This window comes from Pristiophorus japonicus, chromosome 1 (assembly GCF_044704955.1).
Source record: "Pristiophorus japonicus isolate sPriJap1 chromosome 1, sPriJap1.hap1, whole genome shotgun sequence".
NCBI lineage: Eukaryota > Metazoa > Chordata > Chondrichthyes > Pristiophoridae > Pristiophorus > Pristiophorus japonicus.
Genome location: NC_091977.1, coordinates 294,235,732 through 294,263,693, shown reverse-complemented (window position 1 = coordinate 294,263,693; position 27,962 = coordinate 294,235,732). Strand labels below are relative to the sequence as shown.

Here is a 27,962-nt window from a genome sequence, read left to right as displayed (position 1 = left end):
CCGCGCAGAACTGAAAGGCATGGAGGGGATTTTCCGGTGGAGGCGCAAGTTGTGAGGTGCCGGCTCCCGAGGGAGGTTTCGGGGCTTGGCGCCGATGAGGAATTCCGTCCGGACAGAGGTCAGTTCGGATCAACAGCTCTACAACTATTTTAGTTGTAAAGTAATAATCAAGTGCCCCCTGATTAAACGGGGGAGGGGCACTAAAACCGGCACAATAAACAAATTAAACTTTAGACAATAACCAAATTAAAATTTGGTTGCCAGCGGTGACGATGCACTCCAGTCCCTCCGGCGCCTACGAGTAGGACTGAAGTGCAACCAGAATTTGAGGAACAGCCCCTTCAAATAATAGAATAGGGGCTGCAACCCTCGCACATTCCATGAAAATGTGGAACACGGACTCCTCCAGACCATAGAAATTGCAGATGACCTGGGACCCCGTGAACCGACTTAAAAATTTATTGCACGGGACTGCTCCATGCACCACCCTCCAGGCCAAGTCCCCAATAAATAGTGGGAGGGCTCCATCTTGCTGTCCGGAGGAGGCGGGGATCCCCAATGGAGTGCCATGGCGTGTCCGGGCAGCAGACGAGGATGGCAAGGTGGAGAGTGTGCAAGAGCAGTCTGTACAGGAAACCCTTCCGTGCAGAACTGAAAGGCACGGAGGGGATTTCCCGGAGTAGGCTCAAGTTGTGAGGTGCCGGCTCCCGAGGGAGGTTTCGGGGCTTGGCGCTGATGAGGAATTCCGTCCAAATAGGGCTCGACAAACCTGTGAGCATACTCACAGGTGCATACATTACACCATGCAACCCTGGGGTGCTGAGGTCACTTGCAGCATTCCTGTTGGAAGTCCAGTTGATATTATCTAATGGAGGATAAATTGTGGATGTAACTTGGATGTTTTCTGACCTGTCTGGCTGAGATAGTGTTGCTAATCTCATTCACTCTTGTTGAATGCCTTCGGACATGTAATACAACTGGCACTGTGAAGGTATTCCTCGCCTCTTCTACTTTATTAAAATTTTCAAGAATAAAATTGATCTGCATGGACATCTTGGCCTCAATATTAACCCCCCCCCCCCACCCCCGCGACAGTGGGAGAGGGTCAGAGGAGGAATCGGGTTAAAATGTTTTAAACGGGGCACGTGTCCCCAAACGGCCATGTATGTGCCCTTTGCTGTTTTTACAGCGATGGGTTTTGCGTCGTGCGAGTGTCCCACATCATTAACATATTTAAATCAGGCTCCCACAGTGCAGGAGGCGGCCTGATTTAAATTTAACAGTTGCCGTGTGGGTTTCCCAGAACTCAGGAAAACCGGTAGTGAAAACGAGGTGGGAGCTGGTGGCTCAGGAAGGTAAGTGCCTTTTACAGCACTCCTTGTGAGCCAGGTGAAGCAAGAGTGTTCCCCCAAGCCCCTCACCGAAATCTTCTGCCTCCCTTCTGCCGATCGCAGCCTCTCTCTCCTCCCTGTCGTGATTGGTGACCTCCCGCCACACAAGCCCCCATCTCCCTCTCCCTCCCTCCTGCAATTGGCGACCTCATCCATGCTCTCCCGCCTCCCCCTGCAAGCCTCGATCTCTTGCTCCAACCTCAAGGGCCCTGGCTGTGACCAGCTGCCACAGCCTCTCCCGCCCAGCAGCTGGCCACCCTGTCAATATGGTCAGCTGCTGGGAGGGAAATGGAAGAAAAACAATACAATGAGGTCCCGCGTTAAATTCGGCAGGGCCTCCACGCCCACAAGCTGACTGGGATTTCTCCAAGCCCTCCCTGTAAATAACAGGGCCCTTATGCATTATTCATAAATTACACAAAAAAAGCTTCAGAAAAAATAATCAATTTTCTTAGTAAAGTTGGGGAAGAGAAAACATTGTGTTTGTAGATCATCCCTGCAGTTTATTCTTCCACCACTCTAGCCTGTGCACTGCAATATATCAAATCATTTTCTGTTTCTGGCTGATCATGGCATGGACAAATTCCAACTTTTCTCTGATTGCACAATTTCTTGTACCTCAAAACTGCGCCAAATGCTTGCTCAGACTTAATGGCATTTTAGTACGTGCTAGTTTTGTGTGTTGAAGTAGTAAATGCTGCTGTATCTTGACAAATAAGCAATTTTACTCAGTTTTTCTATAATATCTCAGTTATTCTTTAACAAATTATGTTGGTGCCTTCACTGCTAAATAATGTTATTACTTTAAATGTGATTAGATCCTGTGGCATTTGTGAAATTGCCCAGTTAAATACCTTAATAACATTTGAATGTTTTCTTATTATTCCCTCTGGGGTAGAAATAATCATTAAACAAATTCTTCCATTTGCAATATTGTACAGTAATGGTGATAGGCATAGAATCAAAACTGGAGTTAAACTGTCGTAGCAGCTCCTAATACCAGGTCCCACACTCTCGAACTCCACTTGCACTTTCACCTCTTTTGAGTCAATCTCACTATCACCCATCTCAACTCTTCTTCAAAACACCTTACCATCCACCAACCTCTCAAGTCTCCCAGCAATTTCCTTGCTGAAATCTGTTATTCTCCTGATTTCAAGCTAAATTTTCCTCACCCCCTCTGCTTTGATTTCTCTAATCCATGTCTTCACTCAATCTCACCATGCACACCCACACCTATCCCAGTCACTACCACTAAATTTGAATTAGTTCAAGTGCCCTACTGAATAAAGGCGGGGGGTGGGGGGGGCACTCCAAACACTTTTCAATGTTCTTTTTTTTTGTTTTGTTTTGTGGGTTTTTTTTGTGGGTTTTTGAATATTTTATATTTTGGTTTTAGAAACACTTTAAATTATCAGTGTGAACTAAGCACAGTATTGCTGCTTATACACTGATTCTGTTTTGCTTTTGTGTAGATGCATTTCTTGTAATAAACTTCAACTGTAATTTTAGCCTGAACTATAGGATCTGACAGAGTAGCATTTGTCTGTCTATTGAAGATATCAGGAATGTATGGTGACCGTCCCACAGAACTACTGTGCATATTATTAGCTCATGAGGCATTCTATTCATGTGCATGCTTTAAATTGTAGATGTTGGTTCATAGAGAATGTAGATCTACCTATGGAAACTTTTGTTTGCTATGGAGATAAATAGGGCAAGGAATTGTAACAGCAATCCACGGTTTTCAATCTATCTGTTGTGTTTATGAGTCAGAAGGTTGTGGGTTGAGCGCAAAAATCTAGGCTGACACTCCAGTGCCATCTTTTGGATGAGACGTTAAACCGAGGACCCATCTGCTCTCTCAGGTGGACGTAAAAGATCCCATGGCACTATTTTGAAGAAGAGCAGGGGAGTTATCCCTGGTGTCCTGGCCAATATTTATTCCTCAATCAACATCACTAAAACGGATTATTTGGTCATTATCACATAGCTGTTTGTGGGAGCTTGCTGCGCACAAATTGTCTGCTGCGTTTCCCACGTTACAACAGTGACTACACTCCAAAAAGTACTTCATTAGCTGTAAAGCATGTTAGGACGTCCGGTGGTCGTGAAAGGCGCTATATAAATGCAAGTCTTTCTTTTCATGGCATGCTTTCTATATTTTTTTATTTGTTTGTTTCTTTGATCCACGAATGTTTGCCTCTATTGTAGGCCTGTTTGCTTTGAAATGATTTTGTGGCCTAAAGTATTGGAACAACGAAACAGATGCAGAAAGGCTTAAGATAAATGTCCCTCAAATCCTTATGATGATTAAATAGTAGAAAGAAAGATTGGGAGGAAAAGTGAGGCCTTCATAGAAATAGAAAATAGGTGCAGGAGTAGGCCATTCGGCCCTTCTAGCCTGCACCGCCATTCAATGAGTTCATGGCTGAACATTCAACTTCAGTACCCCATTCCTGCTTTCTCGCCATACCCCTTGATCCCCCTAGTAGTAAGGACCTCATCTAACTCCTTTTTGAATATATTTAGTGAATTGGCCTCAACAACTTTCTGTGGTAGAGAATTCCACAGGTTCACCACTCTCTGGGTGAAGACGTTCCTCCGCATCTCGGTCCTAAATGGCTTACCCCTTATCCTTAGACTGTGACCTCTGGTTCTGGACTTCCCCAACATTGGGAACATTCTTCCTGCATCTAACCTGTCTAACCCCGTCAGAATTTTAAATGTTTCTATGAGGTCCCCTCTCATTCTTCTGAACTCCAGTGGATACAAGCCCAGTTGATCCAGTCTTTCTTGATAGGTCAGTCCCGCCATCCCGGGAATCAGTCTGGTGAACCTTCGCTGCACTCCCTCAATAGCAAGAATGTCCTTCCTCAGGTTAGGAGACCAAAACTGTACACAATACTTCAGGTGTGGCCTCACCAATGCCCTGTACAACTGTAGCAACACTTCCCTGCCCCTGTACTCAAATCCCCTTGCTATGAAGGCCAACATGCCATTTGCTTTCTTAACCGCCTGCTGCACCTGCATGCCAACCTTCAATGACTGATGTACCACGACACCCAGGTCTCTTTGCACCTCCCCTTTTCCTAATCTGTCACCATTCAGATAATAGTCTGTCTCTCTGTTTTTACCACCAAAGTGGATAACCTCACATTTATCCACATTATACTTCATCTGCCATGCATTTGCCCACTCACCTAACCTATCCAAGTCGCTCTGCAGCCTCACAGCATCCTCCTCGCAGCTCACACTGCCACCCAACTTAGTGTCATCCGCAAATTTGGAGATACTACATTTAATCCCCTCATCTAAATCATTAATGTACAATGTAAACAGCTGGGGCCCCAGCACAGAACCTTGCGGTACCCCACTAGTCACTGCCTGCCATTCTGAAAAGTACCCATTTACTCCTACTCTTTGCTTCCTGTCTGACAACCAGTTCTCAATCCATGTCAGCACACTACCCCCTGCTATATCCTCAGTATTCACATCAGCGCCATAAAGTTCCTTCTCTTTTGGCTATTTTGTTTGTAATAGTTGATTTTGGCTGCAGAAAACCAGCTTGATGCACAGGGTGACAACCAAACTGAACCATTGACCTCATTGAAAGATATTCTTCAGTATTTTGTTAAATACTTGAGCATTATCAGTGCTTTGTATGGATAGTCTCGGTCTTATTTTGTGTTTCAAGCTGCCGTGTTTCATTAATTTGTGTCAGCAGTGGAATCTTTTAAAGAATAAAACTCCATGTTTGGTGGCTTTACTTTGAAAGTATATTTTAGGCTAATTAAATGGTCCCGAAATTCAGTATTGCTGGAAAGCTGGTGCTTCCCCCACCTTTTTGGGGCCATTAGCGTCAACATTTTTTCGTGGCTGGAACACCCCATATTCAGCTCCAAAAGAGAACAAATGGGTTCCAGCGCTAATGAATCCTTCCAAAGTGGATTTTTCAGCGGTGTGGCTGTCTTAATTTGAGCGTTATCACCACTGAGAAATTCAGCATGCAGGTAAGGGTATCTAATGAGCCAGTTGCTTCCTGGCCTTTTTAAAGACCAGGGTTTGCAGCAAGGCCCTGAGGGGGGAAGGAGTTTTGGAAGGATGGTTGATAAGAGGTGCAAGGAGAGCCAACAGGTTCACTGATATGGAGCTGGAGACACTGATGACGGTGTGGAGAACAAAAGAAGAATACTGTTTCCTGATGTGGGAAGACCTGGCAGACCGCCAGTACATAATGCCTGGAGGAGATTGCAGGGGAGGGGTCAGGCACCTCCATATATATATGTGAGGATGCACCCTCCCAGGAGGGTGCTGGCCAGTCTGCACCCAACCCTTCCAGGGTGGCGATGGGTCGACACCTCCTAGCTCTGGGGATCCTCCTCCTCCTCCTCCTGCACCTCCTCCTCCTCCTCAGGTGGTACTGCTGGCTCGACCTCCAGCGGCTGTCCCCTCATGATGGCCAGGTTGTGCAGCATGCAGCAGACCACGACGATGATGGAGACCCATTGGGGAGAGTACTGCAAGGTGCCACCAGAGCAGTCCAGGCACTGGAACCACTGCTTGAGGATGCCGATGTACTGCTCAATGATACACCTGGGTGGCACAATGAGTGTCATTGTTTGCATGCTCTGGTGCTGTCCTGGGGTTCCGCAGTGGAGCGAGCAGCCAAGTGGACAGGGGATATCCAACCGCAATCCTGATTCATAAGAACGTGAGAAATAGGAACAGGAGTAGGCCATTTGGCCCCTCGAGCCTGCTCCACCATTCAATAAGATCATGGCTGATCTGATTTTGGCCTCGGCTTCACGTTCCCCATAACTCTTTACTCCCTTATCGCTCAAAAAATGTCTATCTCCGCATTAAATATATTCAATGACCGAGCCTCTATAGCTCTCTGGGGCAGAGAATTCCACAGATTTACAACCCTCAGAGAAGAAATTCCTCCTCATCTTAGTTTTAAATGGGCAGCCCCTTATTCTGAGACTAAGTACCCTAGTTTTAGTTTCCCCTATGAGTGGAAATATCCTCTCCGTATCCACCTTGTCGAGCCCCCTCATTATCTTAAGTGTTTCAATAAGATCACCTCTCATTCTTCTGAACTCCAATGAGTATAGGCCCAACCTACCTTCATAAGTCAACCCCTTCATCTCTGAAATCAATCTACTGAACCTTCTCTGAACAGCTTCCAATGCAAGTATATCCTTCCTTAAATACGGAGACCAAAACTGTCTGCAGTACTCAAGGTGTGGCCTTACCAATATCCTGTAAATTTGTAGCAGGACTTCTGTTTTTATACTCTATCCCCCTTGCAATAAAGGCCAACATTCCATTTGCCTTCCTGATTAATTGCTGTACCTGCATACTAACTTTTTGTGTTTCATGCACAAGGACCCCCAGGTCTGCAGCACTTTGCAATTTTTCTCAATTTAAATTATAATTTGCTTTTCTATTTTACCTGCCAAAGTGGATAACCACACATTTTCCCACATTATACTCCATCTGCCAAATTGTTGCCCACTCACTTAGCCTGTCTATATCCTTTCACAGATTTTTTGTGTCCTCCTCACAATTTGCTTTCCCACCCATCTTTGTATCATCAGCAAACTTGGTTACATTACACTTGATCCCTTCATCCAAGTCATTAATATAGATTGTAAATAGTTGAGGACCCAGCACCGATCCCTGCGGCACCCCACTATTCAATGTCTGCCACTGCTCATCAACCGTCCCATACTTTAATCTATTTTGACATTCCACTTTAGCCAACTCTGCCCTCATACCTTTGTAGTCTCCTTTATTTAAGCTTAGGACCCTGGTTTGAGAACCAACTTTCTCACCCTCCAACTGAATTTGAAATTCAGCCATGTTATGGTCACTCATTCCTAGAGGATCCTTTACTAGGAGATCATTTATTAATCCTGTCTCATTACACAGTACTAGATCTAAGATAGCCTACTCCCTGGTTGGTTCTGCAAAATACTGATCAAGGAAACTATCCCGGATACACTCGATCAACTCTTCTTCAAGGCTACCCTGGCTAATTTGCTTTGTCCAATCAATATGGAGGTTAAAATTGCACATGATTATTGCCGTTCCTTTATTACAAGCCTCCATTATTACTTGGTTTATACGCCGTCCAACAGTGTAACTACTGTTAGGAGGCCGATAGACTATGCCCACCAGCGACTTTTTCCCCTTATTATTCCTATCTCCACTCAAAATGATTCAACATCTTGATCCTCTAAGCCAATATTGTTTCTCACTAATGCATTGATCTCATCCTTTATTAACAGTGCTACTCCAACTCCTTTTCCTTTCTATATGTCCTTCCAAATTGTCACATAAGGTCAAATACAAAATTCTGGCCGATCAAGATGGCGGGCACACTGGTCTGGCACAGAATGAACGAATCATAGTTGCTGCCTCCTTTGATCTCTGTCTCTCTGCACGGTGCTGACAGTGATGCCTTCTTCTGCGTGCTGCCCTGCTGCTGAGCAGGTGTACCAGGTGCTGTCCTCCCAACACTCCTCCCATCCTGAAAGTGAACCTTGCCAAGCAGGTCTCTGCAGCCCACAAGCCTCCACTGAAAGAGTCAGATCTGAAAGTTGTACAAACGTATGTGCAAACCTCTGAGCAGCACTCAGCAGATTTAATGGAGCTAAAACGATTAATAAAACTATATGAAAAGCTACATACAGCGGATGATGGAATCTAACATAAAAACACTAAAATTAATAAAACTATTTACCTACCAAAGGGCCCCGATCGCGGCAAAACTCCAGGGGTGTTGCTTTCGAGCACCGACTCGAATATCTCGCGGGACACTGCCTGAAGAAGTCCTACCTTTTTGTAGGTGAATTTCCCTGTCTTTGCCACTTTGCAGCGTGCGGGCCGCTGAAGAGCTCACCGCAGAAAGTCTGCCTTTACTGCGGCTTCACCCCGCCATTTCTGGTGGAAGTGCGCATAGCTCAAACTCCCCCACCCGAGCTGAATATGGCTCGGGGAGGGAAAAATCATCCAACCGTGGTGGTGATCAATTTTTTCGATCAGCCGCCAAAACCCCAAGGTAGCCATCCCTTTGGGGATGGTGAATTTCGGCCCCAATGCCTCTATCAGCAGTTTTCATTCTAACTTAATCTGATTTCTTTCACAGTTTGAGAAGATGACTCATTTTAAATCCTTACAATTAAATTTTTCTGTATTGCTTAACCTGATTTCTTCCACCCACACTTTTTAAAAGACTAATTCCTGCATTTTTCTGCAACATTACACGGTGAACTGTTAAATAATTGTTAAATGATCACAGAAATTTACAGAAAATTTTAAATTGCATGAATGCAATCTGTTCTGAGAGTTCTGTTTGACATAAGACTACCAGACAACTTTAATTGCACCTTAAATTTAAACCCCCAGTGTAAATCGCAGTCCTCTGACATAGTTTTATTTCACTGCATTGCAAAAGCTGCTGGTGTTTGAACAAATAAAATTGTAAGATGTCACAGAAACAGACCATTTACCCCTCTGTAATGTATTTACTTCATGGGTTCTTTGCTTAAGAATTCATAACAACACTTTGTTAATAAACCAAATAGTTCTTAATAGCAAAGGTTTAACAATCACACTACACATTACCAGTTCATCCACCAGGCTCGCAACTGCACACCTCATTGTGGATGACCTAGGCTCAACTGACTGGGGTTTTATTGAGTCTTTTGAACATCACGTGACTGGCCAAGCCACTCACAATGCAACAGCCCTACAAACTTGTGCGCATACTCACAAGTGCATACATTACATCGCACGAGTGCTTTCTCTCCATGAACCACCTCGGGGGTGAAATTCATTATCGCCCCGTTTGGGAGCAGTAGCTTTTAAAAGCTGGGAAACTTAGCGCCAAGCACTAATGTTTTCCTGCTCTCAAAGAATGGGCTTTCACACTCCATGAAGGAAGTGGAGTGCTAAATCACGCTCCACTTCCTTCTTGGAGTGCAGGCGGGATGGAGGCCTCAGCAGTGGGCCTTGCAGCGTTGCCGCATACAAAGGGCTCTTCCCTCCCTTAAAGGGAAGGGCCATTGCTGCAGGCTCTGCAAATAAAAACCGGCCTACCCTGGACCACCAAGGGAGTGGCAAACCCACGTGATCAGCCTGGCACTCAAGCAGAATATCAGGCTGAATGATCGCGGGCAGGTACCTGAGAAGAAAACGGCTTCAACAAAGGTAAGTTTTTTTTAAATTTTCCTTGGCCATCTCACCTTTAATCATCGCCCAGGTAGCGGTTGGCCACCCGATACACGCCTCCTGCAACCGCCGGTGTTTTCGCCCGGTGATGCAGGGAGTAAAAGTAAATTTGGGTCCGGGGCACTAACGGGGCGATGCGCACGACAATGACATCACGACCTCTGGGCGCAGGAGATCGGGGCGCAACGCCCCGACCAATATGGCGGGAGTCGATGTCAGCGCCGTGCCCAGTCGAAAAGGCATTTGCTCCCCGTTAGCGTCCCCTGGAGGCACTAATGGGAGGCACAAAAGCACCCAATTTCTAGCACCTAGTCTAACCCTAGTCTGCTGTTTGGTTCCTGTATCCTTTAGCATTCACATTTTTCAAGCAATTACCTTTTCAAAGTTACCTAGAGTCTAGTATTAAAACAATACCACCATGAGTAAAAGCTTTTCATGAAAAGAAAACTATACACAGCTTCAGCATGTGCACTTCAGTCAATTAGCTCTTGTTCTAATTAATCTGTGGCCTTACGCGGTAAAAAAATGATTTGAAATTGTAATGTTATTTGGCCTTTCCAAGCTCCAGAAAAAGGAACGTTCTTACTCCCTACAACACTTCATTCTTTATGCTCTCTGACAGAAGGATTCTGCCTGTTGGAGATATTTCTGCCATCGAAGCAATGGTGACATGTTCCAGACCATTTCCCCTATCTTTTCGCAGATTATTCCTTCCTTATTTAACCGGTTTTGCTTGTAGTAACGCATTCAACATTCTGTTTCTCCTGATCCTATCAGCATTTGGTTTGTTATTCTTTATGGCCATCATCTTTGTTTCATGGCTAAGCCTAACTATTCATCCCAAAGAGCAGCAGGAGCCAACACTTGGGAGGGATTGGGAGGGAGAGAAGGAACAATAGCCAGCACCTGAATGAGAGAAACCAGCAGACTGATTGCAGAGTCTTGAGTCACGGTATTCATCTTCCTCCTGCACTGGTTTACGAGTCTGGTGTACATATCCAATGTGTGTTGCCCCTGATCTGACCCGAATCCACCTAAAGTGGTGGGTTATGTGAATTTGGCATGGCCCTGCTGTGTTCCTGGTGCGGGCTCATCTCCTGTAAGAGGCCTGCATCCAGAAACAAGGGAGGAAAACCAGATTCTCAGACCTGGGTCAACAGTATTGCTCCCAAGCTGTGTGGCTTTCCCCTTGCTGTCTTCAAAACTGCAGCTCCAAAGACCCAATGGGTTCCTGTAGGGAGAAAAGGCCACTTACCTTTATAGACGTTCTTGGTGTGGCTACATGCTCCTTTCAGACTCTACGATCTATGGATGCCAGACACAAAAGCTAGTGACAGCTTCTTTTGTTCCTGGCCAATTGGGCATCCAACCGGCACCCTCAGCGGAGAAAGAAGTGGGAAGTATTGTTCAGCCCATCCCTCCGCATTGCCATGAACTTTCAATGCCTATGCCTACTGAAGATGCATGTGCTCCACCACTCCTCACCCCCATCCCAAGGGCAAGCCCTGGAAATCTTGGGCCAATGTAAACAGGTTGGAGGTCTGGCATCACGGGCCTCTACCCATTTCCCCACTGCACCTGAGATTTGAGCATTTCCTGAGCACATAATGCAGAATATTGGGGGCTTCTGCTCTAAATCATTCTCTAACAGGATCACAAACTGTAACTCCCTACCTCCCTCAGTCTTTTATTCATCTTGCAAACTTTTTAAACCAATGCGTGCTGTCACCTGATTTGTCCTTTTTACACTTTTCAAGACTAAAAGGCACTGGTAATATCCTCCCCTAAGGGCCTTGGCATTTCACCTTTACTTCTGCATACAAAGAAATCAACTGCAGTGTCAGACTGATTTTGTTGGTCTTTCTGTCCGTCTCTGTCTGTCTGTCTGTCCGTCTCTGTCTGTCTGTCATAAGAACATAAGAAATAGGAGCAGGAGTAGGCCATTAGGTCCCTCGAGCCTGCTCCGCCATTTAATATTGATCAGAAATCTGTCTATCTCCACCTTAAATATGACCAATGTCCCAGCCTCCGCAGCTCTCTGGGGCAGAGAATTTCACAGATTTACGACTCTTTGATAGAAGAAATTCCCCCTCATCTGTTCTAAATGGGCGACCCCTTATTCTTAAACTATGCGCACTAGTTCTGGATTCCTCCATGAGTGAAAACATTCTCTCTGCATCTACCTTGTCGAACCCCCTCAGTATCTTATATGTTTCAATAAGATCATCTCTCATTCTTCTAAACTCCAAGTATAGGTCCAACCTACTCATCCGTTCTTCATAAGTCAATCCCCTCATTTCCAGAATCAACCTAGTGAACCTTCTCTGAACAGCCTCCAATGCATGTATATCCTTCTTTAAATACGGAGACCAAAATTGTACTCAGTACTCCAGGTGTGGGCTCACCAATAACCTGTACAGTTCTAGCAGGAGTTCCCTGCTTTTATACTCTTTCCCCCTTGCAATAAAGGCCAACATTCCATTTGCCTTCTTGATTCATCATCATCATTAGCAGTCCCTTGAAATCGAGGAAGACTTGTTTCCACTCTAAAAGTGAGTCCTTAGGTGATTGAACAGTCCAATACGGGAATTACAGTCTCTGTCACAGGTGGGACAGACAGCTGTTGAAAGAAAGGGTGGGTGGGACTGGTTTGCCACATGCTCCTTCCGCTGCCTGCACTTGTTTTCTGCATGCTCTCGGTGACGAGACTCAGGGTGCTCAGCGCCCTCTTGGATGCACTTCCTCCACTTAGGGCGGTCTTTGGCCAGGGACTCCCAGGTGTCGGTGGGGATGTTGCATTTTATCAAGGAGGCTTTGAGGGTGTCCTTGAAACATTTCCTTTGCCCACCTGGGGCTCGTTTTCCGTGTAGGAGTTCAGAGTAGAGCGCTTGCTTTGGGAGTCTTGTGTCAGGCATGTGAACAATGTGGCCCGCCCAATGGAGCTGGTCGAGTGTGGTCAGTGCTTCGATGCTGGCCTGATCGAGGACACTAACGTTGGTGCGTCTGTCCTTCCAGGGGATTTGCAGGATCTTACGGCGACATCGTTGGTGGTATTTCTCCAGCGATTTGAGGTGTCTACTGTATATGGTCCACGTCTCTGAGCCATACAGGAGGGTGGGTATCACTACAGTTCTGTATTCCAGGAACTTGGTGGCAGATTTGAGGGCCTGATCTTCGAACACTCTCTTCCTCAGGCGGCCGAAGGCTGTGCTGGTGCACTGGATTACTTGCTGTACCTACATACTAACTTTTTGTGTTTGATGTACAAGGACCCCCAGCTCTCTCTGTACTGCAGCACTTTGCAATTTTTCTCCATTTAAATTATAATTTGCTTTTTTATTTTTCCTGCCAAAATGGATAACCTGACACTTTCCCACATTATACTCCATCTGCCAATTTTTTGCCCATTCACTTAGTCTGTCTAGATCCCTTTGAAGATTTTTTGCTTTCCCACTCATCTTTATAACTTGGCTACATTACACTCGGTCCCTTCATCCAAGTCCTTAATATAGATTGCAAATAGTTGAGGCCTCTGCACCAATCTCTGCAGCACCCCACTTGTCACTGCTTGCCAACTGGAAAATTACCCATTTATCCCCACTCTCTGTTTTCTGTTAATTAGCCAATCCTCTATCCATGCTAATATATTACCCCAAACCCCTTGAGCTCATACCTTGTGCAGTAACCTTTTATGTGGCATCTTACTGAATGTCTTTTGTAAATCCAAATACACCACATCCTCTGGTTCCCCCTTATCCAGCCCACTTGTCAAAGAACTCCAGCAAATTTGTCAAACATGATTTTCCTTTCATAAAACCATGTTGACTCTGCTTGACTGTATTATGCTCTTCCAAATATCCTGCTACTGCTTCCTTAATAATGGATTCCAGCATTTTACCAACGACAGATGTTAGTATTGTGTTCCTAACACAGATGAGGCTGCACACAGGGAGGTTAAAGTAACAGTGACCTCAGTCTTTAATAAGACACTCCAGAGTGAGGAACAGGATTTAGGGGGGCCGGCTTATATACAGTGCTCCCAAGGGATGCTGGGATCCTTGGGACTTCAGGGGATGAGCTCCCTGATGGCGGAACATGGGAGTGCATGCTTTACAGATACACAACCTCACTTCCCCCCAAAGTCAAAGTGAAAACTATTTGCAAGGTGAGGCAGTCGGGAGCCTTTCTTTCCCTGGTGGACCACCTCGGTACAAATGTCTGTTCTGGTGTGTTGGCTGTGCCCTCGCTGGGCTGGCGTGTTGTTGGCCCTGCAGGGCTGCTAGGTGAGCCTGACCTTGTTGGGCTGTTGGGTTCAATTTCCTGGTCCGGCGTGGTGTTGTTGATCCTTTGGGTATGTGCTGTGGGCTCGAAAAAGGTGGTGTCTGCTGTGGGTTGTTCAGGGCAGTCTGTGAACCGCAGCCTCGTTTGGTCCAGCTGCTTTCTGCAAATTTGTCCATTGTCTAGTTTGACTACAAACACCCTATTCCCTTCTTTATCTATCACTGTGCCCGCGATCCACTGGGGACCATGTCCATAGTTTAGCACATACACAGGGTCATTCAGATCAATTTCCCATGACACAGTGGCGCGAACATCGTTTACATTTTGTTGCTGCCGCCTGCTCTCTACCTGATCATGCATGTTGGGGTGAACCAGCGAGAGTCTGGTTTTAAGTGTCCTTTTCATGAGTAGCTCAGCCGGGGGCACCCCTGTGAGCGAGTGGGGTCTCTTGCGGTAGCTGAGCAGTACTCGGGACAGGCAGGTTTGGAGTGAGCCTTCTGTGACTCATTTAAGGCTCTTTTTGATTGTTTGTACTGCCTGCTCTGCCTGCCCATTGGAGGCTGGTTTAAACGGGGCCGAGGTGACATGTTTGATCCCATTGCGGGTCATGAATTATTTAAATTCGGCACTGGTGAAACATGGCCCGTTGTCACTGACCAGTATGTCAGGCAGGCCGTGGGTGGCAAACATGGCCCTCAGGCTTTCAATGGTGGCGGTGGCGGTGCTTCCCGACATTATTTCACATTCAATCCATTTTGAAAAGGCATCCAGGAACATTTTACCAAGAAAAGGGCCCGCATATTCGACATGGATCCTCGACCATGGTCTGAAGGGCCAGGACCACAAACTTAGTGGTGCCTCTCTGGGCGCGTTGCTCAACTGAGCACATACGCTGCATTGCCGTACACAGGACTCGAAGTCAGAGTCAATACCAGGCCACCACACGTGGGATCTGGCTATCGCTTTCATCATTACTATACCCGGGTGTGTGCTGTGGAGATCAGAGATGAACGTCTCCCTGCCCTTTTTTGATAGCACTACGCAGTTACCCCACAACAGGCAGCCTGCCTGAATGGACAGCTCATCCTTTCGCCGCTGGAACGGCTTGATTGGCTCTTGCATTTCAATGGGGATGCTGGCCCAGCTCCCATGCGGTACACAGTTTTTTTACTAGGGACAGCAGAGGATCTTGGCTGGTCCAAGTCCTAATCTGGCGGGCCGTGACAGGTGATTTATCATTTTCAAACGCTTCCATGACCATCAACAAGTCTGCGGGCTGCACCAGCATCAACAAGTTTGCAGGTTGCGCCATTTCCACCCCCGTGGTGGGCAATGGTAGCCGCCTGAGAGCATCCGCACAGTTCTCATTGCCTGGCCTGTGGCGGATGGTATAGTTATACGCTGATAGCATGAGTGCCCAGCTTTGTATGCGGTCTGAGGCATTAGTATTTATCCCCTTGTTTTCAGCGAACAGGGATGTGAGGGGCTTGTGATCAGTTTCTAGCTCAAACTTGAGGCCAAACAGATACTGATGCATTTTCTTTACCCCGAACACACACGCTAATGCCTCTTTCTCAATCATGCTGTAGGCCCTCTCGGCCTTAGACAAGCTCCTGAAAGCATAGGCGACAGGTTGCAACTTCCCCGCAATGGTAGCTTGTTGTAATACACACCCGACTCCGTACGACGACGCGTCACATGCTAGCACAAGTCTTTTACATGGGTTATACAATACAAGCAGCTTGTTGGAGCATAAAATGTTTCTGGCTTTCTCAAAAGCAATTACTTGTTTTTTTCCCCCATACCCAGTTCTCACCATTGCGCAATAGCACATGTAGGGCCTCTAAAAGGGTGCTTAACCCCGGTAGGAAGTTACCAAAATAGTTGAGAAGTCCCAGAAACGACCGCAGCTCCGTGACGTTCTGCGGCCTGGGCGCGTTCCTGATAGCCTCTGTCTTGGCGTCTGTGGGCCGAATGCCGTCCGCCGCGATCTTTCTCCCCAAAAACTCAATTTCTGTTGCCATGAAGACGCATTTCAACCTCTTCAGCCACAGCCCTACGCGATCCAGTCACTGGATGATCTCCTCCAGGCTTTGTAGGTGCTCGGCGGTGTCCCGACCCGTGACCAATATGTCGTCCTGAAAGACCACTGTGTGCGGTACCGACTTGAGTAGACTCTCCATGTTTCTCTGGAAGATCGCTGCAGCCAACCGAATTCCAAACGGGCATCTGTTGTAGATAAACAGTCCCTTGTGCGTGTTGATGCAGGTGAGGCCCTTGAAAGACTCCTCCAGCTCCTACATCATGTAGGCCGAAGTCAGGTCGAGCTTGGTGAATGTCTTGCCTCCTGCCAGCGTCACAAATAGGTTGTCTGCCTTAGGTAGTGGGTATTGGTCCTCTAGCGAGAAACGATTAATAGTTACTTTACAATCGCTGCAAATCCTGACCGTCCCATCACTTTTGAGTACTGGAACAATTGGGCCGGCCCACTCGCTGAATTCCACTGGGGAGATGATGCCCTCGCGTTGCAGCCTGTCCAGCTCGATTTCCACTCTCTCCCTCACTCGCGCCTTGTGGTGAATGGGTCATGCATCTGGGACCAAGTGGATCCACACCTTCGCCCCAGAAAAGTTTCCAATGCCTGGCTCAAAAAGGGAAGGAAATTCGTTAAGAACCTGGGTGCATGAGGCCTCATCGACATGTGATAGCGCTCGGATGTCATCCCAGTTCCAGTGGATTTTGCCCAGCCAGCTCCTTCCAAGCAGTGTGGGGCCATCGCCCGTGACAATCCAGAGTGGCAGTTCGTGCACCATGCCCTCGTAGGTGACCTTGACCATGGTGCTGCCCAGGATAGTGATTGGTGTACGTTCTCAGTTTCGTGTGGATGGGGCTCAGGGCTGGTCTGACTGCCTTGTTGCACCACAGTCTCTCAAACATCTTTTTACTCATGATGGATTGGCTAGCGCCAGTGTCCAGTTCCATGGCTACGGGTAAGCCATTCAATTTTACGTTTAGCATTATAGGTGGACATTTTGTTGAAAATGTGTGCACCCCGTGTACTTCAGCATCTGCCTCCTCTCTCTGAGGCTGGAAATTGCTTTGATCCACCGTGGACCGATCTTCCTCTGCCACGTGGTGATTAGCAAGTTTTGCAGAGCTTGCAGCTCGTTTGCAAGCTCGTTGGAGGTGCCCCATTGTTCCACAGCTCTTGCAAACATACCCTTTGAAGTGACATGAATAGGCTGAATGGAAGCCTCCACAATGCCAACAAGATGTGAACTGCCTTGTATTCATCCTTTGTTTGGAACCTCTGAGTCATCTGGGTTGCCCGAGGCCTGCTGGCAGTTGCAGACTCGTGGGTTCTGCCCTGTACATTTCTGCTTGCAAATACAGTTGCAGTTAATTTATAAACATTGCTAGCACTTGTGTGCTGAGAGATTTGTTTGGTGTTATCATTGGTGGACACAAACGCCTGTGCTATTGCAATGGCCTTACTGAGGGTCAGTTCTCTGCAGTGAAAAGTTTTCTTCAGATGGTCTCGTGGCCAATGCCCCGTACAAAAAAGTCTGAGCATTTGTTCCAGGTAGCCATCAAACTCACATTGTCCTGCAAATCACCTTAGCTCGGCGACGTAGCTTGCCACTTCCTGACCTTCAGATCGCTGGCATGTGTAGAACCGATACCTTGCCATCAGCATGCTCTCTCTCAGGTTAAGATGCTCCTGAACCAGTGTACGCAGCTCCTCATACAACTTATCTGTGGTTTTCACTGGAGCCAGAAGATTCTTCATGAGGCTGTAGGTCGGTGCCCCACAGACTGTGAGGAGGATCGCCCTCCTTTTTGCAGCGCTTCCTTCTCCGTCCAGCTCGTTGGCTACAAAGTACTGGTCTAGGAGTTCGACATAGGCTTCCCAGTCCTCACCCTCCGAGAACTTCTCCAGGATGCCCACAGTTTGCTGCATCTTTGCGTTGGATTCGTATTGTCATCGCCAGTTATTGTGTTCCTAACACAGATGAGGATGCAAACAGTGAGGGTAAAGTAACAGTGACCTCAGTCTTTAATAAGACACTCCAGAATGAGTAACAGGCCTTAGGGGCCGGCTTATATACAGTGCTCCCAAGGGATGCTGGGATCCCTTGGGACTTCAGGGGATGAGCTCCCTGGTGGCGGAGTGCATGCTTTATAGATACGCAACAGTTCAGCTAACTGGTCTATAGTTTCATGCTTTCTGTCTGTCTCCTTTTTTAAATATGGGCGTTACATTTGCTGTTTTCCAATCTGCTGGGACCTCTCCAGAATCCAGGAAATTTTGGTAAATTACAACCAACGAATCCACTATCTTTGTTGCCACTTCTTTTAAGACCTAGGATGCAGGACATCAGGTCCAGGGGACTTGTCCACCTTCAGTCCCATTATTTTATTGAGTGTTTTTTCGTTAATGCTAGTGATTTTTTAAGTTTCTCCCTCCCTATCGTCCCTTGATTATCTATTATTGGGATGTTTTTAGTGTCTTCTACCGTGATGACCGATACAAATATTTGTTCAAAGTCTCTGCCATTTCCCTATTTCCCATTATTAATTCCCTGGTCTCATCCTCTAAGGGACCAACATTTACTTTAGCCACTCTCTTCCTTTTTATATACCTGTAGAAGCTTTTACTATCTGTAATGCTTTAGTCATCCTTTGCTGATTTAAAAACATTTCCCAATCCTCTGGCCTCCCGCTAATCTTGCAACTTTGTACGCCATTTAAAAAAATTTGATACCATCCTTTACTTGCTTAGTTAACCACGGATGGTTCTCCCTTCTCTTCAAGTCTTTCCTTTTCACTGGAATATATATTTTTTGAGAGTCATGAAATATCTCCTTAAATGTCTGCCACTGATTATCAACCGTCTTACACTTTAATCTATTTTCCCAGTCCATTTAGCCAACTGTGCCTTCATGCCTTTGTAATCACCTTTATTTAAGATCAGGACACTGATTTGAGATCCAACTTTCTCACCCTCCAACTGAATTTGAAATTCAACTGTGCTATGGTCACTCTTTCCTGAAGGATCCTTTACTATGAGATCATTTATTAATCCTGTTTTATTAGATAAAACAGGATTAATAAATTATCTAAGATAGCCTGCTCCCTAGTTGGTTCCACAACATACTGTTCAAGGAAACCATCTTGGATACACTCTATGAACTCTTCCTTAAGGCTAGCTTGGCCAATTTGATTTATCCAATCAATAAAATGATTAAAATCGCCCATCATTATTGCCGTACCTTTCTTACAGGCCTCCATTATTTCTTTATTTATACTTCGTTCAACAGTGTAGCTACTGTTAGGGTGCCTATAGACTACGCCCACCCATGACTTCTTCCCCTTATTATTTCTTATCTCCACCCAAACTTATTCTACATCTTGATCTTCTGAACCAATATCATTTGTCACTACTGCACTGATCTCATCCTTTAACACCGGAGCTACCCCACCTCCTTTTCCTTTCTGCCTATCCTTCCAAATTGTCAAATACCCCTGAATATTCTGTTCCCAGTCTTGGTCACCTTGCAACCACATCTCTGTAATGGCTATCAAATCATACCCATTTATATCTATTTGTGCCGCCAACCTATCTACCTTGTTACAAATGCTGTGTGCATTCAGATAAAGAGCTTTACATTTTTTGTTTTTACCATTTTCCCCTGCTTTGACCCTACTTTCTGATACGCTCTTATTTTTATACATTCTGTCCCTTCCTGTCGCACTCTGGTTATCATTTCCCCCATCGCTACCCTGCTTTATTGCCTTCTCCTTGCTCTTTGACTTTTTAAATTTCCATTCACTTGAATCCTCCCCCTCACTATTTAGTTTAAAGCCCTATCTACAGCCCCAGTTATTTGAGTCGCCAGGACACCAGTCCCAACATGGTTCACGTAATGCCTGTCCCAACGGAACAGCTCCCTCTTACCCCAGTACTGGTGCCAGTTTCCCATGAATCGAAACCCATTTTTCCCAAACCAGTCTTTGAGCCATGTGTTCATCTCTCTGATCTTATTTACCCTATGCACATTTGCTCATGGCTCAGGTAGTAATCCAGGGATTATTATCTTTGTGGTTCTGCTTTTTCATTTGACTCCCTCAGCAGAACCTCTTTCTTTGTCCTATCTATGTCATTGGTACCTACGTGGACCATGACAACTGGAACTTCCCCCTCCCATTCCAAGTTCCTCTCTAGCCCAGAGGAGATATCCTAAACCTGGCACCGGGCAGGCAACACTGCCTTCGGGACACACGCTCTTGGCAGCAGAGAACAGTATCTATCCCGACTATACTGTCCCCTACTACTACTACTACAACATTTCTTTTTACTCCCTCCACTTGAATGGCCCCCTCTACCACTGTGCTGTGGTCAGTTTGCTCATCCTCCCTGCAGTCCCTAATCTCGTCCACACAGGGAGTAAGAGCCTAGAACCTGTTGGACAAGAGCAAGGGCTGAGGCTCCTCCATCACTGCCTCCTGGGCCCCATACCTGCCTCATTCGTAGTCACACCCTCCTGTCCCTGACTACGGACCAAATTTGAATTAATTAATCCAAAGGGTGTGACTGCCTCCTGGAACACAGCGTCCAGGTAACTCTCCCCCTCCCTGATGTGTCGCAGTGTCTGCAGCTCGGACTCCAGCTCATCAACACGGAGCCGAAGTTCTTCGAGCTGCAGACACTTCCTGCAGATGTGGTTGCTGTGGACCTCAATGGGGTCAACCCACTCCCACATGCAACAGCAGAAACACATCGCCTGTCCTACCATCTCTAATGTATGTAATTAATTAAGTTTTCACGTTTTGAATGTTTAGATTTTTAAGCCCAGCTCTTAATTTAAAGCAATACCCAAGAAAGAGAGAGAAATACAGACCAACCAATCACTTACCTGCTTTCCTGTTGTAATGTATGTAGACCATGTATACTAACTGTATAGTCACATAAGGTGTGCCACCAGAGGGCACTGCGGTAGGAGACCCGAGTGTCGCCTGCATAGGTGTGCAGGACCCAGTATAAAAGGCTGACCACAATGCTTGTGCCTCACTCTGGAGTTACAATAAATGGGACTAAGGTCACAACAGCTCAAGTACAATACTAGACCTCATGGAGTCATTCATAAGAGTATTAAAGACATAACAACTGGTGACAAGATTACGAACTTTCACGCAAAAATGACTAACGTTGGTGCATTAGAAAAGTTCTCAGAGGGTGAAGATTGGGAAACCTTTACGGAGCGGCTCGACCAATATTTCATAGCAAATGACCTGGTAGGTGATGATCCGGCCACGCTGGCAGATAAGTGCAGAGCTATTCTGTTGTGGGCCCATTGCCTATCCCCTAGTCAGGGACTTGCTTGCACCAGAGAAAACAACCACCAAGTCATACGAGGAGTTGAAAGTGCTAATTTAGGACCAACTCAAACTGAAGGAGAGCATCCTCACAGCCAGGCATCGATTTTATACACACTGCCGCCCCGGGAACCAGGAAATCACGAAGTACGCTGCCGACCTCAGGAGGCTGGCAGGACCGTGTGAATTTGGCGCATCCCTCGCCGATGCGTTGCGGGACGTCTTCGTAATTGGCATCGATCATGAGGCCCTTCTTCACAGGCTACTGTCTGCCGAAACGACCGTCACTCTGCAGAAGGCCATCAGCATCAGCCAGGCGTTCATGAACTCAAGCTGCAGCTCCAAGCAGATGATGACTCACTCTCAGGATTCAAACCCGGCAAGTTCTGTAAATATAATGGCGTCTTTCACAGGCAGAATTGTTGAACACGAATCTGTCCAGGGCAGAGCGTACAGGCCCGAGTCCTTTAACTCCGAGTCCGCCGAGGGGTGCAAATGTAAGTCGACTAGTACCATGCTGGCATTGCGGAGGTAATCACAGGGCTCATCAGTGTCGGTTTAGAGACTATGTGTGCAAAGGCTGCAGCACAAAGAGCCACCTCCAGCGAATATGCAAAAGAGCTGTGACTCACCACGTGGAAGAGGAGTCAGCAGATGGCTGTGAATCCAGCGTGGATTACGAGGAGATGACTAGAGAGGCAGCTCAGTCCCAGGACAAAGTGTATGGAGTATATACCTGCACCACAGATTGTCCTCCAGTGATAATGGAAGTCGAGATAAATGGCATTCCAGTCTTCATAGAAGTGGACATGGGTACGAGTCAGTCAGTAATGAGCCAGGAAGCCTTTGAGAGGCTATTGAACGATCAAGCTGAACGACTCAAGTTGGTCCCGGTTCAGGCAAAGCTGTGCACCTACATCAAGGAACTGATATCAGTTGTTGGTAGTGTGGATGTAAGTGTATCCCATGATGGCACGGTGCGCAATTTACCATTGTGAATTTCAGGTGATGGACCAACGCTACTTGGAAGATGGATGGGGAAGAGTCATTGGAACTGGGAAGACTTCATCCCTCCAGTGATCGATGTCCCCCGTGCTCAGAGGCAGAGCAAGCCCCCACCTTCGGTTGGACCAGGCACCGGAGAGCAGATCTGCGCAGCCCCCGAGGCACAGACTGTTCATCACGACTGCGTGGCGATGATCCGGCCGAGATGATGCGAATGCACCTTCCCGGTTTCAGTGGCAGGACTCCTGGGGAGGAAGATTGGATCCGAGGGCACCTTCCCAGCTTCAGTGGCAGAATCCCTGGGAAAGAAGATCATGGCAGTCGACATCATGGACAGGGAAAAGATGGCGTCCAAACCACGAGGTGCAACGCTAATGAAGTAACGACACATAGTTCCACGCAAGGAAAATGATTGGGGTAAAAGTAGTAAGGTATTTTAAAAGGCCAGCAACCCGCCATTTTTGAATGAACTGCTTGAAATTGGCAACCAATGTAAAAGTCCAGCTGTAACGAGCAAAATGTTGTTGAGTGATGTCGGGTGCAAATTGCAATCAGCCAATGTAGCGGCGAACACTTAACAGTCGTATACAGGTCCAGCGGGCTACCCAATGCTGTAGCCTGCATCCCCGGGACCAGAACGATGTATCATAAAGTGTTCCCACAGCTGACAGAAGTAGACAAGCCGCAGAGTAAATGATCCCCGGAGAGCAGAGACACCGGTAGCGATACCCTGCCTCAGATCGGTTTAACATTGCAGGCACCTGATGGCATGAGCCGCCACAGGCCAGAAACAGTAAACTGTGCCTATGCTCGCAGTCGGCTACCGTCGCCCACCACCCGGGTGGAAAAGGCACAGCCCACAAACCCACTCGCCACCATGGCAATGCCCAAGAGCGAAGGGTCACCTGCAACGGCTCCTCCGAACGGGACCTGGACCAGCCAGGATCCCAAACTAGAGAGTGCTCACAATGGTGCCCTCAAGAAAAGCAAGTCAGCAGTCCCCTACGAACTGCTAGTCAAGACGAGGCAGCCCCACCATCACTTAGATGAAATGCTCGCTCGTTTAGACCACTTCCCAGGGAGCAGCAGCGACACTGTGCAAACGAAAAGGACAGGGAGGTCACAGACACATCAGATGTCTTTGGTCCTGCCCGACACTAGGAGTAACGGCAAAAGCCCTGAGCTCCGGCAACTCGAGCAAAATGAGCTCACCTCGCCCACAGACCCACTAGCATGGAGCACTACACCGCCACCAGACGACCTGGATCTCATCCGGCCGTGCTGGGACTAGACTGTCCTTGTGTACCTGTACTGATATACATGTACTGATCATGTAAATGTACCACACAAAAAGAAACGCAACTGTAATCCACCAAACAAATGTACCAAGATGTAAATGTAAAACCCATGTGATGAACTTGAATGCAACTTGCATGTAATGGGCCATTAACATGATCTCTGTGTTGGGAAGAGAATGGAGTAGTCATGGACCCACAACCAGAAACCACTGGGACGTCCACTGGCAACAAATCTCACTACCAACCCACCCAAGCTAGAAGTGACCCTCCAATGGTCAATTAGGAAGAGCAAAGCCCAGGTCACCGTCAATGTACGAGTCAATTTGCATTAAAGACTTGGGGGAAAGTGATGTCATGTATGTAGACCATGTATACTAACTGTATAGTCACATAAGGTGTGCCACCAGAGGGCACTGTGGTGGGAGACTGAGGATCACCTGCATAGGTGTGCAGGACCCAGTATAAAAGGCTGCCCACCATGCTTGTGCCTCACTCTGGTGTTACAATAAATGGGACTAAGGTCACAACAGCTCAAGTACAATATGAGACCTCGTGGAGTCATTCATAAGAGTATTAAAGACATAACACCTGTGACATCACACTTTGAATCTTTTAACTTCTTATATTCAGTTGGTGCTGGTTGGGCTGGCTATTTTTATCTCGCCTCCGATTGGCTGTAACTCTCAGTGTTTGTGCCCCAGCTCCTGCTCGCACTGTTTTTATCTCCCCTCCGATCGGTTGCGGCTATCTGTCTGTCTGTCTGTGTCTGTCTCTTTATCTATCTTTACAAAGGAAAGTTTTGGGTTCTATAGAAATCTCCTGAAGCTTCCTGAGCCAAAGGGAAAAGTACTTCAACATTTATTTCATTGCTTCTGAGCACATCTATGAATTTATTTTCTTTACGTCTTTCAGTGACCATGTTGATTCCTCCTTCAACCTCAAGGGTTCCTCCTTTCCTGCCGTGATTCGTTCTGCGTTCTGCCATTCCTTTATTTTATAGCCACCCTTCCTGAGCTGCTCCTTTTTTACTTCTCATTTCCTGCTGGAACTGATTTTGGTTCTTTGCAACCCGGCCATTCCTTTTCATTTCCAATTTTTCTTTATTTCCAGCTAGATTTGCTTTTCTGCATTTATATATTTCCCAACCACATCCCTTTATGTGTTTCTGTGCCACTTCAGCCTTTCCTGTTTATTGCATCTTTCATCCTCCCTGCCTCAACCCTTCATATTTATTTCTATTTCACATTCAGTCCGAATCCCACTACTGCCATCGCCATCGGTGTAAAACCCAATCCATTCAGTTCTGTCAGTAATGTCACACAAACTCGACCGTATAATACAGCAATACTTCATCTTTCACAGACAATATCATTCGTGTTATAAATCAGTGCTTCCTCTGACTCACCATGACTAACGCTGCAGCTACGGTACCATACTGGTCATGTTACTGGGCGAGTTAATCCAGAGGCCTGGACTAATGATCCGGAGATTGAGCTCAAATCCCACTGCAGTAGCTGTGGAATTTTAATTCAGTTAATTAAATAAATCTGGAATAAAAAGCTAGTATCAATAATGGTGACTATGAAACTACTGGATTGTCATGGATAGAGGCTTGGCTAATGAACAGAAAAGAGAGTCAGGATAAATGGTTCATTCTCGGGTTGGCAATCAGTAATGATGGGGTGCTGCAGAGATCAGTGCTGGGACCCCAACTATTTACAATTTATATTAACGACTTGGAGGAAGGGACCGAGTGTAACGTAGCCAAGTTTGCTGACGTTACAAAGATGGGAAGAAAAGCAATGTGTGAGGAGGACACAAAAAATCTGCAAAAGGACATAAGGGGATGGAGTATAAAAGCAGGGAAGTCTTGCTACAGTTATACAGGGTATTGGTGAGGCCACACCTGGAATACTGCGTGCAGTTTTGATTTTCATATTTACGAAAGTATAATGTGGATAAATGAAGTATAATGTGGATAAATGTGAGGTTATCCACTTTGGTGGTAAAAACAGAGAGACAGACTATTATCTGAATGGTGACAGATTAGGAAAAGGGGAGGTGCAAAGAGACCTGGGTGTCATGGTACATCAGTCATTGAAGGTTGGCATGCAGGTGCAGCAGGCGGTTAAGAAAGCAAATGGCATGTTGGCCTTCATAGCAAGGGGATTTGAGTACAGGGGCAGGGAGGTGTTGCTACAGTTGTACAGGGCATTGGTGAGGCCACACCTGGAGTATTGTGTACAGTTTTGGTCTCCTAACCTGAGGAAGGACATTCTTGCTATTGAGGGAGTGCAGCGAAGGTTCACCAGACTGATTCCCGGGATGGCGGGACTGACCTATCAAGAAAGACTGGATCAACTGGGCTTGTATTCAGTGGAGTTCAGAAGAATGAGAGGGGACCTCATAGAAACGTTTAAAATTCTGACGGGGTTAGACAGGTTAGATGCAGGAAGAATGTTCCCAATGTTGGGGAAGTCCAGAACCAGAGGTCACAGTCTAAGGATAAGGGGTAAGCCATTTAGGACCGAGATGCGGAGGAACTTCTTCACCCAGAGAGTGGTGAACCTGTGGAATTCTCTACCACAGAAAGTTGTTGAGGCCAATTCACTAAATATATTCAAAAAGGAGTTAGATGAGGTCCTTACTACTAGGGGGATCAAGGGGTATGGCGAGAAAGCAGGAATGGGGTACTGAAGTTGAATGTTCAGCCATGAACTCATTGAATGGCGGTGCAGGCTAGAAGGGCCGAATGGCCTACTCCTGCACCTATTTTCTATGTTTCTATGTTTCTATGAAAGGATATACTTGCTTTGGAGGCAGTTCCGAAAAGGTTCTCGAGGTTGATTCCGGAGTTGAGAGGTTTGACATGAGGAAAGGTCGAGTAGGTTTGGCCTCTACTCATTGGAATTCAGAAGAATGAGAGGTGATCTTATCGAAACATATAAAGTTATGAGGGCGCTTGACAGGGTGGATGCAGAGAGGATGTTTCCACTGATAGGGGAGACTAAAACCGAGGGCATAATCTTAGAATAAAGGGCCGCCCATTTAAAACTGAGTTGAGGAGAAATTTCTTCCCAGAGGGTTGTGGATCTGTGGAATTTGCTGCCTCAGAGAGCTGTGGAAGCTGGGTCATTGAATAAATTTAAGACAGAAAGAAACAGTTTCTTAAACGATAAGGGAATACGGGGTTATGGAGAGCGGGCAGGGAAGTGGACCTGAGTCCATGATTGGATCAGCCATGATTGTATTAAATGGCAGAGCAGACTCGAGGGGCCGTATGGCCTACTCCTGCTCCTATTTCTTATGGTCTTAAGTTCTTATGTCATAAAAACCCAACTGGGTCACTAATGTCCTTTAGGGAAGGAAATCTATCATTCTTACTTAGTCTGGCCTATATATTGGGCTGGATTTTAAGCTTTTCTGTTTTCGGGGCGAAAACGGAGGCCGGGCGGGAATAGTCTGTGCTTTGGTAAGGAAGTTTCTGTATCTGGCCCCTGCGTCACGGGGCGCAGTGTGAAATGAGGCATTATACACTTTTCGTGGCACAATACTGGGAAACTTGCCAACTAAGATGCCAGGCTGTGTGCGTTCCAAGAGAGGCCGGGGGGTGGGGGAAACCTTACAAAAAAACACAAACATTCTCAAAACATTGCCCATGCCACCACAACATAAATCTCTAAAAGAATTACAAGAACAAACACTCGCACTTATCGTTGGAGTATTTACCTTCCTTGTGCCTCTGGCTATGCTGGACCGCACTGATTTCCCAGGGGGTCATTGCGGGCGCACTTCCAGGCGGACGGATCGGACAAAAGTCCAAACTACTGCCGGTGTCACAACCAGAGGCGTTGCACACCCGGCGCTGCTCTTCCTGACGGTGCTGCTCAGCGCCACTGCAAAAACAGACCGGAGGATCGCGAAGGGGCGCAGGAGACCTGAATGCTGCCATTCACGCTGCTCCGAGGTGAAACCCGGAGCGCAAAGGACCGGAAAATCCAGCCTAAGCCTCTTAACTGTGCTCTGAAATGCCCGATGAAGCCACTCAGTTGTACCAAACCGCTGCAAATAAGTCGACTGCAGGGTTCAAGAAGGCTGCTTCGCCACCACCTTCTCAAGGACCATTAGGGATGGGCAATAAATGCTGGCCTTGCTAGTGATGCCCACATCCCATGAATGAATAAAAAAAAGTGATCTGCCTTATTAAGCTGTCCACGATGGGTGGGAGAAGGTCTGAGGTGTTAAAAATAAAATAATCGAGGAACGTGACATCAGCCCATTGCATACGTACCTGACACCCATTTTTATGATGACGGGTTGCGTGGTGTGTGTATCTTCCATCTTGGAGAGGCGGGACACTTCATTATAA

General features: G+C 46.7%; 1 protein-coding gene across 1 annotated transcript in view; it reads left to right on the top strand.

Moving 5' to 3' along the window:
* LOC139270881 (coiled-coil domain-containing protein 102A-like) overlaps positions 1 to 27,962 on the top strand; it is a 760,459-nt gene that overhangs the window by 60,689 nt on the left and 671,808 nt on the right. The gene's annotated exons all lie outside the window — the stretch shown is intronic.